General features: G+C 46.4%; 1 long non-coding RNA gene across 2 annotated transcripts in view; it reads left to right on the top strand.

The window, feature by feature from the left end:
* LOC135897112 (uncharacterized) overlaps positions 1–16,207 on the top strand; it is a 32,849-nt gene extending 16,642 nt beyond the window's left edge. Inside the window, exon 5 of one of the 2 annotated variants that reach the window (XR_010562915.2) lies at positions 15,799–16,207. This is a non-coding gene — a long non-coding RNA (uncharacterized lncRNA). Of the gene's footprint in view, positions 1–10,685; positions 11,513–15,798 lie in introns of those variants that run through there. The other variant, XR_011507497.1, reaches the window with a different exon arrangement.
* The last annotated feature ends 919 nt before the right edge of the window (positions 16,208–17,126 follow it).

The following is a 17,126-nucleotide window of genomic DNA, read 5'->3' as shown; positions in this document are numbered from 1 at the left end:
TGGGTGAGACTGGGGCAGCCATTGTGGTTGTCTTGGCCACAATCTTCTTGGTCTTCTCAGGCAGAAGTCCGTGCTCCGGGGGCAGCTGTTGTAGACGACGGCTTACTCTATGGTCCGTGACTACGTTGGTGCTCTCTTTACGGTCCGGGCTTGGATCACGGCTTGTCGGGGGCGTGCGGTACATGGACCAAAAGCACCTCCACCAGATGTCACGTGGTAGTGACGTTAAAGAACAAAGTAGCAGTACTGTGAAAGACAAACTAGCTTTTATTGGGCGAACCTGTGCCCACAAAACAGGGTACACTTAAAGCACAACGATAGCGGCGAACACAGTCGGCGATCGTCGAAAATCTGATCAGCGGGTCAAGCGCGTCGGCTTTTATACAGCAGTCATCGAATGTTCCAGACTAAACGTTGGGACCCGCATGCCTTCCACAAAGTTCTACAACATTCGAGTCACGCGATGAAATCAGATAACACAAGGTTCGGCGACAACACAGCGGATAGAAGCATCGATAACTTTCCAGAAACTTCTGTACATACAGGCGCGTCCCACGCTGTGCGATTACATTTGTTAGGCTGCGAAACGTGGTTGCCCGATAAAGATAAGTACACGTGTCAATATGTCTTATTCGTCTGCTGTGTGCTAGATCCCAACAGAAAGTTTATTCCACTTGGTTTCGGTAAATTAGTTCTGACACGGTTGCCAAGCGCCTACCAAACAAATGGATTTAGTGACACCGCTGAACCCGCAGCGCTTAAACGAATTTAAATAGGTTTTGTAAATAATAAAGAAACTTCAATTTTGTGACCACACTGTTAATGCTATGATGACCACTGTGCTGTGAAGTACAATCACAAATTAAGGCTACCAATGTGAAGGCAACCGTTGGTTTAGCATGGTCACGGGGCCTATGTGTCATACAGCGAGTTTCAGCCGCTTGCATGTGGCTTTGGAATATCAGCGCGTTCTTGAAGGTCATTTTCAAAGCAATATCACTGACCTGTGTGTCGTTAAAATATCGCCAACTGTTCATTCAAGCCTGGCAGAGGATGCGAAGAGCTTGAGGAGAAATACGGCCTTTGCTGAAGTTAGTGACGACTAAGCGAGAGTAACACACGATGGTGTGGCAGGTGGGATGTAGAGTGGCCACGGCGATGGCTACTTCTTCAGCCGTCTCGGCAGTGTGGATAGTGACGCTGGAAGCCCGGTGTAGGTCTCCATCGCGTGTGGCGACGTCCACAGTTTGTGTGCCATACTCTGCCAGGCACCACACTCTAAAGACATCATGATCTCCCAGACATGGATCCCGGCCAATGCGCGCCCTGTCCACCCACGCCTCCCCAACCTCATTGACGTCACCTACTCGATTGCGCAAGGCCTCGTCAACCGCACCGGAGTCACTGGAGACGGGTTGGACACGAGCAACAATCTGACCAGCTATAATGATCTTGTTAAGGCCTTTTACCTCAGTCGCCGAACCTTCCCCCCACCTCACCCCAAGTTCAGCCGGGCACAGGCTACCACCCTGCGTCTGCTACAAACTCGTACCCTTCACCCGCGCGCCTCCACCTTACATTCCCTAACGTTTACACTACCCCAAGTGCCGGTGCTGTGGCACTCACCCGGCTACGCATCAGCATATGCTGTTGGAGTGCCCAGCACAGTACACACACGTTAACACCACGACCCTCTCGTCGAGGTTGCGTGAGGCTCTACGGAGCTCCACCCTCGATGACCAAACCTGGGCGACCCAGCACGCGCGTGGGGCGGCGGTCATTAAGTGCTGGTTCTATAATTAAAGTTTCTTCCTCCTCCTTCATTCAAGTCGCTAAAAAGGTCACTGATTGCTAGGAAAAAATAGAAGTTATTGATAGGAAAGACAGAGAGGTCGCTTTAGCTAGTGCGCTTTAGTCTGCTACTCTGCACTGGCGAAGAGGGAAGGGGAGTGAAAGTATTGGGAGGGATGCTGATGATAAGAGAAGTGGTGAGTGCTTTTGTACATGAGACAGTTGTCTCGCTAGAGCCGCTCGTCGAGCTTGTTGTCCTGCAGGAACTTCAACAATAATTTTGTTGCACGCATTGAAATTGCAGTGTCAGGCAATGGGGCGAGGATAGCTTCCTCCGACAGTAGTTTTTAAATAGCAAACATTGCCGTAGACAAACAAAAAAGTCACTAGCGACAAAATCGCTAAAATGGCAACACTGATAGCTTCCTCCGACAGTAGTCGCTAAACAGCAAACATTCCCGTAGACAAACAAAAAAGTCACTAGCGACAAAATCGCTCAAATGGCAACACTGATAAAATACCGGTAAATTACAAAAGCAGCATTGATTTTGTGTTTTCAACGATGGTTAAGTTAGACGGCCTCAAAAAACACAAGGTGATGCAAGTGACGGTAGATTAAATTTGTTTTGGACAGACTAGCGGTAACTTTCTCGGGAATGCAGGCTTGCAAGGCACGTCCCGCAGGCGTCTCGCACCGCAAAGCACGGGTTAGGCCGGCCTATTGTCATCTGCAACAGCACGTCGAGGCGAGGCGCGAAAGAAGGGGATGCGTGTTAAATAAACCGTATCTATGTGAGCCCAGTTCTGAGAAAAAACATGGTTTCAGCTGTTGTTTTGTTGTGTTTGTGCAATATGCAGCTGGCGGTTCCCGCTTTCACAAGGCTAGATTATGGGCATTTACGTGCCCAAACCACTTTCTGATTATGAGGTACGCCATAGTGGGGACTCCGGAAATTTGGGCCACCTGGGGTTCTTTAACGTGCACCGAAATCAGCTTTCACAAGTGTACGCGCGTAGGGGAGGGGAAGATAAATGGCCCACTTTTTCTTTTCAATTCTGACTGTGGGGGGGAGGGGGCATACCTCCCCCGAACCGGTAGATACACCTATGACACGCATGGTGTCACGTATGTACAGGCAAATATGAACACATCTCACTCGATGACCACGAGCATTCGCTGTCACAACGCTGACGTGATGAAGAGCGCCGGCAGCGAGAAGCGAACGTATTCAGGACCAAATAAGTGACAGAAGTCTTGAAACTTCTGGGAACCTCAATTGCACTAGTGACAGATCAAGTAGCCCGAATCAATGTCTCGATCAAGACTTGAAAGACTATGGCAAATTTGCACAGGTGGGAAATTTACTAGCAGTTACTGAGTAAAACCTGTGTGCTATATACACCCCAGTGATGAGTGCCGTGAAGAACCAATGAGGGCGAGACTCCACTGCAGAGGCTAGATCCCCATTATCAGGGTATCAAGCCGCTCTCTGTAGGCCAGAGTGATCTTCGTTGGGGCTCTAGGCGCACATATCACCATTCCTGAAAGAGGAGGGCAAGATTCCTCTTGCCTCCCCCCCCCCCGTAGATACGCCAATGATTAGCTGCCTTTACGACGTGCGAAACAGAAACATGCATAGAAAACCATCCGTAGGTAGTTTAAAACCACGTGATCCAGAACCCTGCTCAAGATCTCGTCATGAAGTACTAGCGTTGTGCTCCGCGATCCCTCACAAGATCTGTCCCTTCCAGTTAAACCTATACTCGGCGACAGGCACGGTTACGCTATCAGGAAACATGCCGTCGCGGCGCATCGACTAGAATACTGCTGTATTGACCTGGACGATAGCAACTACCCTCGGTTTTGCCAACCAACCTTCGACGAGGACGCAAAACAGTTAAATAAATGCTTATGAAAACTGTAAAGCCACTCCACGGAATATATTGTCGTGCCGCGTGGTAAATTTTGCTTTAAACCGGCTCCGGATTGCGACAGCCGATCAACTTGCATTATCGTCCGCTATATGACATCACGCTTTCCTAATTTGAGTTAAGGTTTCGATTTAGTGTTCATGCAACATACCTAGTTGTTTGCAGTATACAGGCAAGGGTCCCCAGTCAAACGACTGCAACGGGCCCCTCGTTGGCCGCCTTAACTTAACGGAAACGTTGTACCAAGTGTAGACGCTGAAGAAGAAAAAGTCGACGTAGACGGTTGTTCAAGAACGGTTGCTTAAACTATATTGGTGCTTTTACGCCCGTACCGTTAATTGAACCTCATCATCAGCCTATTTTATGTCCACTGCAGGGCGAAGGACTTTCCCTGCGATCACCAATTACCGCTGTCTTGCACCGACTCATTCCAAATAGCATTTGCGAATTTCCTAATTTCATCATCCCATCTAGTCTCCTGCCGTCCTCGACTGCGCTTCTGTTCTCTTGGCCCCCATTCCGTAACCTTAATGTTTCACCGGTTATCTAACCTAAGCATTACAAGGCCTGCCCAGCTCCATTTTGTTCTCCTAATATCAATCAGAATATCGGCTATACCCATTTGCTCTCCCATCCACACCGCTCTCTTCCTGTGTCTTAACGTTACACCTAAGAGAGTTCCTTCCATTGGTTTTGCGTGGTCCCCAACTTGTTCTCGAACTTCGTTCTTAATCTCCAAGTTTTGGTCCCATGTGTTAGCACCGGTAGAGTGCATTGATTGTACAAGTTCCTTTTTAATGATAGTCGAAAGCTTCCAGTCAGGATCTGACAATACCTGCCATACGCACTCCGACCCATTTTTATTCTTCTCTAAATTTCTTTCTCGTGATCAGAGTCCCCTGTGAGTAATTGACCTAGGTAAACTTACTCTTTCACGGACTCTAGAGCCTGACTGGAGATCCTGAACTTGTGTTCTTTTGCCAGACCATTTATCATTATCGTTGTCTTCTGCATGATTATCTTCAACCCCACTGTTCCACTAGCTCTATTAAGGTCCTCAATTATTATTTGTAACTCGTTCCCAGTGTTGCTGAACTGGACAACACAATCTGCAAACCGAAGGTTGCTGAGACATTCGGCACTGATTCCCACTCCTACGCCTTTTAAGTTTAATAGCTGGAATACTTCTTCCAAGCATGCATTAAATAGCTTAGAAGAAATTGTGTCTCCTTACCTAACCCCTTTCTTTATAGTAATCTTTCAGCTTTTTCTTTTTGTGAAGAATTAAGGCAGCTGTGGAATCTTTGCAGATATTTTTCAAGATATTTACGTAAGCATCCTGTACTCTGATTACGTAGTGGCGCTATGACTGCTGGTATCTGTACTGAATCAAATGTCTTTTCGTAATACATGAAAGCCGCGTAGGTAGGTTGATTGTACTCTGAAGATTTCTCGATTACCTGATTGATTATACGGATGTTATCCATTGTAGAGTATTCCTTCCTGAAGTCAACGTGTTCTCTTGGTTGACTATAGTCGTGTTATCCTTACTCTATTGGAAAGTATCTTGGCAAATATTTTTTACAATACTGGAAGTAAGCTTAGTCGTGAAGTAAGATATAGTCGTGAGGTATTTCGTGCAAGGGGCCGGAAGCTTCTCCAGCATGATGTCTCCTCCAACTTTGACAAAATCGACTGTGATTCCATCTTCTCCTGCCGCTTTTCTCCGTGTCATGCCTTGGAATGTCCGTCTAACTTCATCGCTAGTTATCGAAAGAACGTCTGTAACCTGTTCATTACTACTTCGGATGGAGGTATCATGGCTGCTCTGGGTACTCTACAGGTCAGTATATAATTACTCTGCTCTTTTACTATATCTTCGAAATTCCTGATGATATTACGCTGCTTTTCTTTTAGTGCAAACATCTTCGCTAGTCCTATTCCAAGTTTTCTTCTGACTGATTTCATGCTGCGTCCCTTTTTAATAGCCTCCTTAGTCTTCCTCAGGTTATAATTTCGAATGTCCCTTACTTTCTCATTGCTCATCATTTTGATAGTTGTGCGAATTCCATCTGATCACTAGTTGGGTCACTTTCATTCTTTGTGCTTTCCTTATTAATTCTTTCGTTACTATGAAGAGGTTACCTAATGGTTGCCTGATGCCTTACATCCCACGTCAATTGCTGCTGCTGAAGCCAGCCTAGTTACGGTTTCATTAATTTCTTCGTCATCTCCATCTCTCTCTTGTAAGCTGTTCTAAGGTTGCATATTTTTTGCAAGTACGAGCCTGAACTGGTCTGCTTTTAACCCTACTGCGTCTACGTTGGCCTGTTTCTTCTTGAACAATCACACTATTTCTCCCTTCATGCTGAGGTGAATCCTAGACCTCACTAACTTATGACCACTGCACTTTACCCTACCTAACACTTCTATATACTGATGCATGCTGGGATCGGCAGAAAGTATGAAATCGATTTCATTTCTTGTTCCACCATTAAGGCGTTTCCAGGTCCACTTTCTGTTGCTACATTTCCTCAAAAAGGAGCTAATTATTCGCAGTTCAATTTCTTCCGAGAATTCGACGAACATCTCCCCTCTAGCGTTCCGATAACCGATGCCATACTTGTCAATCGCTTGTTCTGTTCACCAGCCTGCTTTTTCCCCATTTTTCCATGGAATTCGCCCGAGACTATAGTATACTGAGTTGGCACATTACCCGTCGCTGATAAAATATCTTCATAAAACTGTTCTAATTTTTCATCATCGCGACTGGAGGTTGCAGCATAGGCTTGGACTACCTTCATTCTATACCCCCTATTTAGTTTTATTATGACTACTTGTGATTATAATTCATGCAGTAGGATTCGTCTTTGTTGCCCGCTATGTCGTTATATATTAGGAACCCTACCGCATATTGCTTCTTATCGGGAGTCCCCTATGACAGAGGACATGGCCATTAGCCAGCACTGCATAAGCCTCACCAGTTCTAACCGCACTAAGGCAAACGATATCCCAAACAATGCCTGATACTTCCCCAAAGATTCCTGCTAGGTTTGCTTTACTCGAGAGAGGTCGGGTGTTAAGTGTTCCCAGGGTCAGTTTCCATTGGCGTCTCCGTCCAAGTCCAGATATTCTTAGCACCCCCTGCTGCATTACATGCCTGACCGCTGCCTTGGTCAGGTGCTCCGCTGCAGCTGGGGACCGAGGGCCATTGGTTGATTGAAAGAGTCATAAGGGAGTTAGTGGCCAAATACTGCATTAAGGAGGCCAATTCTTGTTCTGGTGAGGGAGTGTCTTTTTTATAGCTTAGTGGGCCTTCCTAATTTGGTGGTACGTGGATTAGTAAAGTCCCGCTGGCTATCAGCACTTTCGCCGGTGTCAGGCGCCACTCCGTGTATCATACTTGGCCACCACGGAAGCAGACGAGCTGATAGCAGCGCATCCTTCTTTCCCCTAACCACTTCTGCGCATGCGGCACCCTCTCACACGAAGATATAAAAGCAACCACAATAAAGAGACGGCCAGTTTTTCGATGCCCAACCACTGTGTGTGTCGACTTGCTCAGACGCGCACGATACATGGTGTCAGAAGTGCCCGCAGCCGCGCGGCAGAAAGCAAGCCATGGACGCCTTAAAACTGCCCTGCCCACTACAGTTGACTGGCAATGTCAGAAGGCACTGGGAACTCTTCAAGCAAAGACTGGACCTATTCCTGATGGCTACCTCGACAGACCATCCCAAGACCGGAGCGGTCAAGGCGGCCATCCTCCTGAGCGCCGCGGGTGACGAAGCGCTTGAGGTCTATAACAACTTCACATTCGCCGAAGGTGAGCTCAAGGATGACTACGAGACACTAGTGCGGAAGTTTGACGCATACTTTATTGAGCAAGGAAACGAGGTTTACGAACGCCATTTGTTCCGTATGCGAGTCCAAGATGAAGGAGAGCGATTCGAGCGGTTTGTACGTGACCTGAGGACGCAAGCCAAACTCTGTAATTTCGGGGCCCTTGAAGAGTCTCTGATTAGGGACCAGATTGTATTCGGGACTAATAACAAGACTGTCCGAGAGAAAATGTTGCGGGACAAAACCTTGACTCTACAAAAAGCCGAGAACATATGCAAAGCAGCTGAAGCGGCGGCACAACAAAATGCTGCATGGGCCAATGAGCGCGTGCAAGTAGACTCCACTCGCCGATATGAACGAGGCAAAGAACAAAAAGGCCGGTGCAAGCACTGTGGTCGAGCGCACGCGCCGCGGCAATGCCCAGCCTACGGAAAAACTTGCTAGGCATGTAAAAAGCAGAATCACTTTTCATCATGCTGCAAGAACCCGCAAGTTCACGGCATTCAGGAAGATCGTGAAGACAGCTTTCATGTCCTTGACGTCAGCATCTGTGGCGTAAGCACAAAACCAGGGAAACACTGGACAGTGCGCGGCAAGGTCTCTGGTCACGAGATAGAACTGAAAGTCGATACTGGTTCCCAAGCCAACTTGATTCCGCTTAGCATTTTTCAGCGCATCTCGAAAGTGAACACGTTGCGCAAGAGCGCAGCAGTGCTGACTGCCTACAACGGCTCCGAAATCAAGCATCTCGGGGTCGCCACTAAAGCACTAGAGATGAACGGTACCACGAGAGATACTGCCTTCTTAATCGTCAAGAAAGGACGCCAAGCGATCATTGGCTTGAGCACATGCATCGAGTTCGGCATTGTCCCAGCAAACATCGACTCAGTCAGGCGAAGTGGAAAATCAGGGCCAGAAACGGAATTTGCACATATTTTTCATGGAACGGGCTGCGTACAAAGAACGTACAAAATGGTTCTGCGGCCAGACGCGGTTCCAGTCGTAGAACCTGCTCGGAAAGTACCTTTGGCACTGAAGCAACCATTGCGTGACGAGCTGGCACGCATGGAGAAGGCGTCCATCATCGTCAAAGTAGAAGAACCCACCGAATGGGTAGGTCGTCTGGTTGTGGTAAGCAAAAAGAACGGCGCTCTCCGAGTATGCATGGACCCTAGAGAAGTAAACAAAAATATATTACGTGAGCACTGCCCGATGCCTACCCGCGAAGATATAGAAAGTGAGCTTTCAGTTGCTCGATTTTTTTCGCGACTGGATGCCAACTCTGTGGTTTTCATCCGATACCCCTTGACGAAGCTACATCGCGCGACTGCACGTTCGCCACTCCCTTCGGGCGCTATCGGTTCCCAAGGCTACCGTTCAGCATTTCGTCTGCCAGTGAGGTCTTTCAAAAGACACTGACTCAGATCTTTGAAAGTATCCCAAGAGTACGCGTTTACCTCGACGACGTCCTCATTTGGGGTGCTGACAAAACCCAGCATGACCAAACGTTTGCGTGCCGCGCTAGAAAAGGCAGAAAAAGCAGGACTCACGTTTAATCCTGAAAAATGTGCGTTTGGTATGAAGGAGATAACATTTCTAGGTGACATAATCAATGAAGGCGGCGTGCGCCCAAGCCCCGAGTTGATTGAAAGCATCCGAGCCATGCCCGCACCGGAAGACAAAAATGCCGTGAGAAGAATGATGGGTGTCGTGAGCTATTCCCGAATGTACCCAGCTTAAGCGATAAAACGGCGTTGCTGCGAAGCCTCGTCAAGGACGATACGGTTTTTGAGTGGACTACTGCCCATCGGCGCGAGTGGTAAGACGTCTGCGAGGCATTAACATCGCCGCTGCTCCTGGCATTTTTTGATGAAACTAAAGAAACAGAGATCTCGGCAGACGCGTCAGCCATCGGCACTGGCGCGTCGCTATTGCAAAAACAGCAGAATGAATGGCGCCCAGTGATGTACGCCTCGCGAACGCTAACTGATAGCGAAACGCGATATTCGCAAATCGAGAAAGAAACGCTTGGCATAGTGTTCGCCTGCGAAAAATTTCACCAGTTTACTTATGGCCGCAAGGTCCTCATGGAGACGGACCACCGACCGTTATTGGCCATCGCAAAAAAATACATCGGAGAAATGCCACCCCGGCTACAGCGTTTCTTTGTTCGCCTTCTAAAATACAATTATGACTTGCAGTTCGTCCCTGGAAAGGACCTGCTCCTGGGTGACATGCTCTCCCGTGCGCCCTCCCTTTCACCAAACCCGGAAGCAATGGAGGACATCGAGGTTCATGCAGTTTGTCTAGTCTCGTGCATGGTAACCCCATCGACAAAACGTCGCCTTCAGGACGAGACACTACCGGATCCCTATCTGAGTGCTGTAATGCATCAACTGTCGCGTGGAACAACGGTTCAAGTGGAATTACGTCCGTTTACGGCTGAGCTATCTGTTATTGACGGGATACTACTGAAATGATGCAAAATTGTCATACCCAAGTCCATGAGGAGCGAGATGCTAACAAAGGTACACGCAGGCCATCTGGGTATGAGTAAGTGCAAGGCAAGAGCGCGCGCTCTTATTTTTTGGCCTGGACTAGACAGCAGCATTGAATCAGTGATTCGTTCGTGCAACGCATGCCAAAAATATGCGTACAAGCAGAGGTCCGAGCCCTTTATTTTGCGCCCCACACCTACCATGCCGTGGTAGAGTAGGCATCAACATATTCCATTTCGCCGGGAACAGCATCTAGTAGTGTTCGATGCGCACTCCAATTTTCCTGAAGTGGAAAAGTTATCTACAATGACGGCCCATGAGGTGGTACAAAAAACATCCGCGATATTCGCGCGCTACGGGATCCCTGTGCAAGTACTTACAGATAATGGGCCTCAATTTGCATCCAAAGAGTTGGCAGACTTCGCAAGGCGATATGATTTTGAGCACATTACATCAAGCCCGCGATTTCCGAGATCAAATGGACTTGCTGAAAAGGGAGTACAGATAGTTAAGCGCATTATGAAAAAGACCACTGAATCTTGCGACGATTTTTGGTTAGGACTCTTGTCTTATCGTGTGTCTGTACTAGAGGATGGCCATTCACCTGCCCGACTGTTACAGGGACGGCGCCTGCGCACCAACGTTCCGGAATACAGCACTGAGCTGGGATGCCCAGTAGTCAAGCATCAACAGCAGGCCACGGGCAAAACGCTGCACCCTTTGCAGCAAGGAGACACGGTACGCATACTGTACGACAACTGGTCACGTAAGGCAAGAGTGCTTCAAGAAGCGGCTCCCCGGTCCCACATCGTGGAAACAGAGGATGGAAGGCTTCTAAGGCGGAACAGACAACACCTGCTTCAAACGCGGGAAAAATGCCCCAGGGTAGACGAATATGACGACAACAGCAACGCTGAAAATAGTAGCTTACAAAACGAAAGACAGGAGTCTCCAGAGCAAGGCCAAAGTGCACCCGGGTTAACTGATCATCCGCAAGCCAACATACAGGTCGTCCCCAAAGTGGAGACATCGGAAGCAGAGCCCCGCAGGTCGACCCGTCAGAGCAACAAGCCTCAACGGCTGCAATACGAAGCGAATTTCCGTCAAGTCTCCTAGCTTTCTTTTCTTGCCTTGTGGTCATAAAGTCCTTTCTTTTTCGTTAATGGAAAGGAGATGTATCATACTTGGCCACCACGGAAGCAGACGAGCTGATAGCAGCCCATCCTTCTTTCCCCTAACCACTTCTGCGCATGCGGCACTTTCTCACACGAAGATATAAAAGCAACCACAATAAAGAGACGGCCAGTTTTTCCATGCCCAACCACTGTGTGTGTCGACTTGCTCAGACGCGCACGATACACTCCGAACCTAGAGACGTAGTGTACTGGAGGTGAATGTGCACTTGCCACCTTCAGACTAAAAAAAATAAAGAAAAACAAGGATTTCCACTTCCGACTATGGCAACCGAGCAACTGAGATAGCTGGGTCACATAACCCTGTAGACGGCGAAACCACCTTCTGTCGGAGAAGTCCAGCCTAGAGGATCCTACATGACTAAAGCCTCCCTTGAGTTATGCGCGAAAGACGTGATGAAATAATTACCAGAACGAATCGCGTGCCACGTCGTAGGCCGAGCCATCCAGTGTGACTAAGGTGCATTCGCACATACATATGTCTAAACACACACGCAAACTTTCGCTCACGGGCAAATTCGAAATCGGCGATTCAATGCTAGAATTGTACCTACTCTGCAAGTAATTCGCAATTATTGTCTCCCTGTGACCTACATTTTGGCACCTCTTGCCACTCGCAACAACGCTCCGGATTTGTAATACGGCCGTTTTCTGCAAATGTTTTCCAGACGCCCACAGATCAGTTAAGCCTAACTCGTGTGAAATCAGCTAAGACTTAAAGTCTTTAAGAAGCAATGGTACGCCGCCACCTCGTCCGTCATCAAGATGCCCAGGAACAAGAAAGTTAATTCATAGTCTGAGGTTGCTTCAGGCTACATGCGCAATTTTGAAAATGCGCGAGAATGGCGCATTCAAGACACAACAAAAATGTGCTAGAATGAACGCCATGAAATGACAATAAGCATCGGAAGCTCCAGGACAACGCGACCGACTCTAGCAGCATTAGCGAGCCTCATTATGCCTCGTAACGAAAAACGAGTCACCCTCATCGTCATAACACTCTTTAAAGTCTACTGTAGGACGAAAGCCTCTCCCTTCGATCTCCAATTAGCCCTGTACTGCGCCAACCGATTTCAACTAGCGCCTGCGGATTTCTTAATTTTGTCTCCTCATACAGTCTTCTGCCGTCCTCGACTGCGCTTCCCTTCTCTTGGCACCAATTCTGCAACCCTAATGGTCCATCGGTTATCTTACCTACGCATAACATGACCTGTCCACCTCCATTTCTTGTGTCTAATTTACAACACCTCCAGTGTTGTAAATTAGAATATATGCTATCTCCGTTTGCTCGCTGGACCCCACCCCTCTCTTGTCTCTTAACGTTACGCCTAACATTCCATCGCTCTTTGTGCGGTGCTCAACTTGTTCTGGAGCTTCCTTGTCCGTCTCCAAGTTTCTGCCCCATATAGTACCACTGGCAGAATGCATTGATTGTACACCTTGCTTTTTGGGAATTATGGTAAGCTTGCAGCCAGGATCTGATAATGTCTGCTGTATGCGCTTCAACCCATCTTTATTCTCTAAATTTCCTTCTCATGATCAGACTTCCCTATGAGTAATTCACCTAGGTGAACATATTCCTTCAGAGACTCTAGAGTCTGACTGGTGATACTGAAGTCTTCTTCCCTTGACAGGCTATTCATCCAAATCTTTCTTTTCTCCATATGAATCTTCAACTTCACGCTTACACTCTCTGTGCTAAGTCCTCAATCATTTGTTGTAAGTCGTAACCTGTGTTGCTGAACAGGCCATTATCAACTGCAAATGGAAGGTTGCTAAGATATTCGCCATTGATGCTCAATCCTAAAGCGCCCCCATTTAATATCTTGGATACCTCTTCCACGCATTCAGTGAGTATTGAATAGTGGACAAGAAAGTTAATTCCTAGTCAGAGGCTGCTTCAGGGTTGTTATACAAGCGCAATCCGGAAAATGCGCGAGAAGTGAGTATTTAAACCATCACAGTAAACGTATGCCAGAATCAACGCCATGACAAGCATCGCAAGCTCCAGGAGAAGGCGACAGACACTTGCAGCATTAGCGAGCCTTATTATGCTTCACAACAAAAACCAGTAATGGCTCACAAATCTTCCAAACTGCAAATCAGCTATTCGCATGCGTTTTCCCGCGGAAAAGTTGATACACGTTCAGCAAAGCTTGAGAGTAGGCTAGTTGGTATTCTATCACAATTAGCGTTGAAGCACGAAGGTCCGTCCTTTCGTTCATGTTATTTTTCTCGTTCGCACATCAAATCTGCTTGCGTCGGATTGTTGTGCGAACTGCTGTAGTTGAGGCCTAACATGGGACAGCTCTCGACTAACATCCGGGCATTTCGGAATATTAGGTGTTTGGTGAAGGTCGGGTGGCTTTGGAAGCTACACAGATACAGACAAGATCGCACTTGATAGACCGTTGTATGTTTATTTTCAGTGGTTATTGTGGATAAAGAGATGCAAATAACAGCTGTATATTTCGATTTAGGTAAACATAGGGCGGAGAATGAAAATGATAACCTTGAATTACACGTTAAACACGTATACAGCAGTTGTGTTACTGACAAACCGAAAACGGCGAAGAGAAGCACAGATAAAAGAAATTAGATGTATATAGTGAAACAATACAGGGGTATAATGTACCAGTAGAAGAATATCAAATATGTGAAGCAAGCACAATGGGTCGATAGTGAATTGATATGAAAATCGGTGCGCCGTTAGCGCATCACAGGAGCTTATCACGATATCACATTACAATTTCTCTGGCATAGCATAATAATCTGATAAATTATCTACGCTAGGCAATTATTTATACAATGAATATGATGTTGTGTGTAACGTCACCTTCAAACGCAGTGGCACCGTAACTCAATCAAGAAAATCTTATAATGCAAGTGTTAAATGTCTGTAACTCCGTAATGTCACAAATAATGTCTTATTCTGTTTGTGCTCCAATATCAAATGCTCCTTGTTAATTGTTTCATAGCCACATCGCTGTATGGTGTTGCGCTCTTACTGTAGGCTGTGTTTTGAAAACCTATTGTGTGTACGTCTGTTCTGTATATTTGATACAATGCAGACGTATTAACTTTTGTTATGCAAGAAAGCTGGGAGGTCGGCTTGAATGAAATTTATTTACGCTGACTGAGCATTGTGAAAAAGGAATCAGTAGAAAAAGAGAAAGAAAACGTTGTGGTAGTGAGGATGAAAATGAGGGTGAATAGTTATGCTTGACTAGCGAAGTCTCTTCAAACTTTAATCAAGACTACTGTTGTAAAATAACTTGATGATGACCTTTAAAACATCATGCCGATGGCATGGGTCTGGCAAAGGTCCCGAGAGAACCTCTTCAAAGGTTGACCGATGAACTTGGACAAGTGCTCTGCCAGTATTTGGCTATCCACATCATAGCGGGCCGATGCACAACACGTGTTCTGTAGTCTTGCATATATCGCAGGCCTTGCAGTCCTCACTTACTGGGCGGCTGATACGCATACCACTGCAGTGTTGAGTAGAAGGATGTGTTTTGGTACAACACGTTTCTGCGTCAGCAAAATTAGTGAACCAGATATTTCTGGAACGAAAGAAAAACGGTAAGGTTAACCCCAAAAATTAACCACCTAATGGAATGTTGAAACGCGAACTATGAAAATAAACTTAAAAAGAATGAACGTAAGGTGATAATAAAAAAACTTCGAAAATTGCACTGAACTTAGCGAAAGTACAAACCGAGAAGGCTGAGCCCTGCTTATAATATCGCAATTTTGTAGCAGAACAGTGTTGTCGAATGCTCCTATATCAGGCCAAAGCAGAAAACATGAAATCGTTGTTTCATTCTTCACCTTAAACCTGCAAAGTGTCCATCCACTTGTTCACCAATCGACGTACTCTGCTGCTCGTCGTCCACAAGGGCTCCAATATCGCCTGCGTGCGAGGTTAGCCAGTCAGCTATCAAAGGCGTGCCGCACGTGAGCTCCAATGGAGCGGTGTAGCATCTGTAAAATATTGTTATGATACTACACTGATTTTTTATATTCCTGTAGAAATCAAATTAACGTTTAAGAGGGTGGCTTGCTGGGCTAGTTGGTACATGGTTATACTTTTTCATTATTAATTTGTCATGTGTAATTCATTATTAGTGAGTATTTAAGAGGGAATTGGGATCTGCAGGGAACATTCATCATGCGCCCTGAGCACTACTTTAACATCAAAAGAAGTAGATGGAAATTGCGCTTAAATCGTAGAAATAATAGACGAAGCTAACAGCGGACCTACACAGCGCTAGCTCCCTATTGGTCTTGTCCTTACGAGCTGAAACTTCAATTACGTCACGAAGAAACACGGAGGAGCCAGTCGTAGCCATGCCCCGAACTTATACCGAGAAGGCCCAACTTTCTGCTTTCTTGACGCTCGAATACCATTTGAAAAAGCGATTCACCCTTGTATAAAAAGACAAGTGGTGTATTCTCGCCTGATTTATTGACAAATGTGCAAAAAGGCGTTCACAATGATACATCGTTTTCTCACTCTGTTTCCTTTTCTGTTGCAGTCCTCAGACTTGACCTACGAGTGAAGAATTCTGCGATACAGAAGGGACCCGACCCTACCTGTTCGCGCTATTTTCTAAAATCGTATGAGTACTACCAAGGAAAGCATCAGTACAGACTTCTGAAGAATATGACACTCTACAATTCTTCATGTCAAGCAATACTTCACTCAAAGTGGCTGTTAATCGACATGGGCACTACACTTCAGTATGTACTAAGGAAACAGGAGGCTGGGACTATATTTTTCAGGATTGTTTTGAATTACCGTTCTTCTCTTCCCCTTCGTCTCTGGCTTGCACGATTCCACTTCCTTTGCGCGGTATTTGGTAGGCCAATAAATCAATTCCTTATGTTCAGTTTCCTTGAAACTTGTGCCTCAATTCCAGGGACTTCTGCAAGTTTCACCGTTGGCTGTACAACTTGCCAAATTTGGTCCTCTCCTTGCTTCCTTATATAAATATTCTCCTTACTTTACTGAATAACGGAATGCCGTTTGTAACGAGACTCCAAAGTGCAGTCGTAATTAAAGCGGAAGCACCTTTTAGGAACGGATTTTTTTTTACAATGTGTTGTCCCCAACCCCAACAAAACTGAGCAAGAGGGCATGGAACAACACAAAGGGAAAGAATGGACCCATTTGTGCCCGCTCCTTCCATTTGTGCCGTCCCCCTTACACTATAACATGTACCTACCTCACAAATTTTACGCTATCTGTAGCCTGCAACGTCAGCCTCTCGCTAACGAGCCTTGACTGCCCTATGAGCAAAACGAGATCAAGATGAAAGTGGGAGCCAACGTTTCGATAAGTGTATCTTTTTGGAAGCGACATACGCTTTCCTCGCCACAGTATATATACGTAGGGTTCTTCTAAAGGGGAGAGAGGGTAAGGTGGGTGGGTGCTGCAACGAGCGAAGGTGTGTTAGCGGTGAGCGTGTAGAATTGAGAATGAAAGAGTGCTGTGCACAAGGCTGGTGACACGGCCATCTGTCAGCCACGTGTCAGCGGCCGTGTGCCAGCCGGCGTGTTACCGGCGTGCACATCAGCCCTCTATTTCGCTGGTGGTCGGGGGCTATCGTGTCTCTGAAAGAGATAATATAAATAGCGGCAGAAATTGGCGCTCGATAAAAAAAAGTAAGAAAATATTGAAATGGAAGAAATAAATCAATAAGTAAAAGGAAAAAAAAACGGAAAGAATTGAAGAAAACCCAAAAAAAACAAAAACACATGAAGAAACCAAACTATGTGCTGTTGCCTATGGCTTGAAATTTAGCATAGCAAACGGATTCTAAAGCTCCCTTTGAAACTTTTATGTATATTGGTTGCAATCTGT

Source organism: Dermacentor albipictus, chromosome 7 (genome assembly GCF_038994185.2).
Source record: "Dermacentor albipictus isolate Rhodes 1998 colony chromosome 7, USDA_Dalb.pri_finalv2, whole genome shotgun sequence".
Classification (NCBI taxonomy): Eukaryota; Metazoa; Arthropoda; class Arachnida; order Ixodida; family Ixodidae; genus Dermacentor; species Dermacentor albipictus.
Note: the sequence above shows the minus strand (reverse complement) of the source record. Positions and strands in the feature narration are given on the sequence as shown.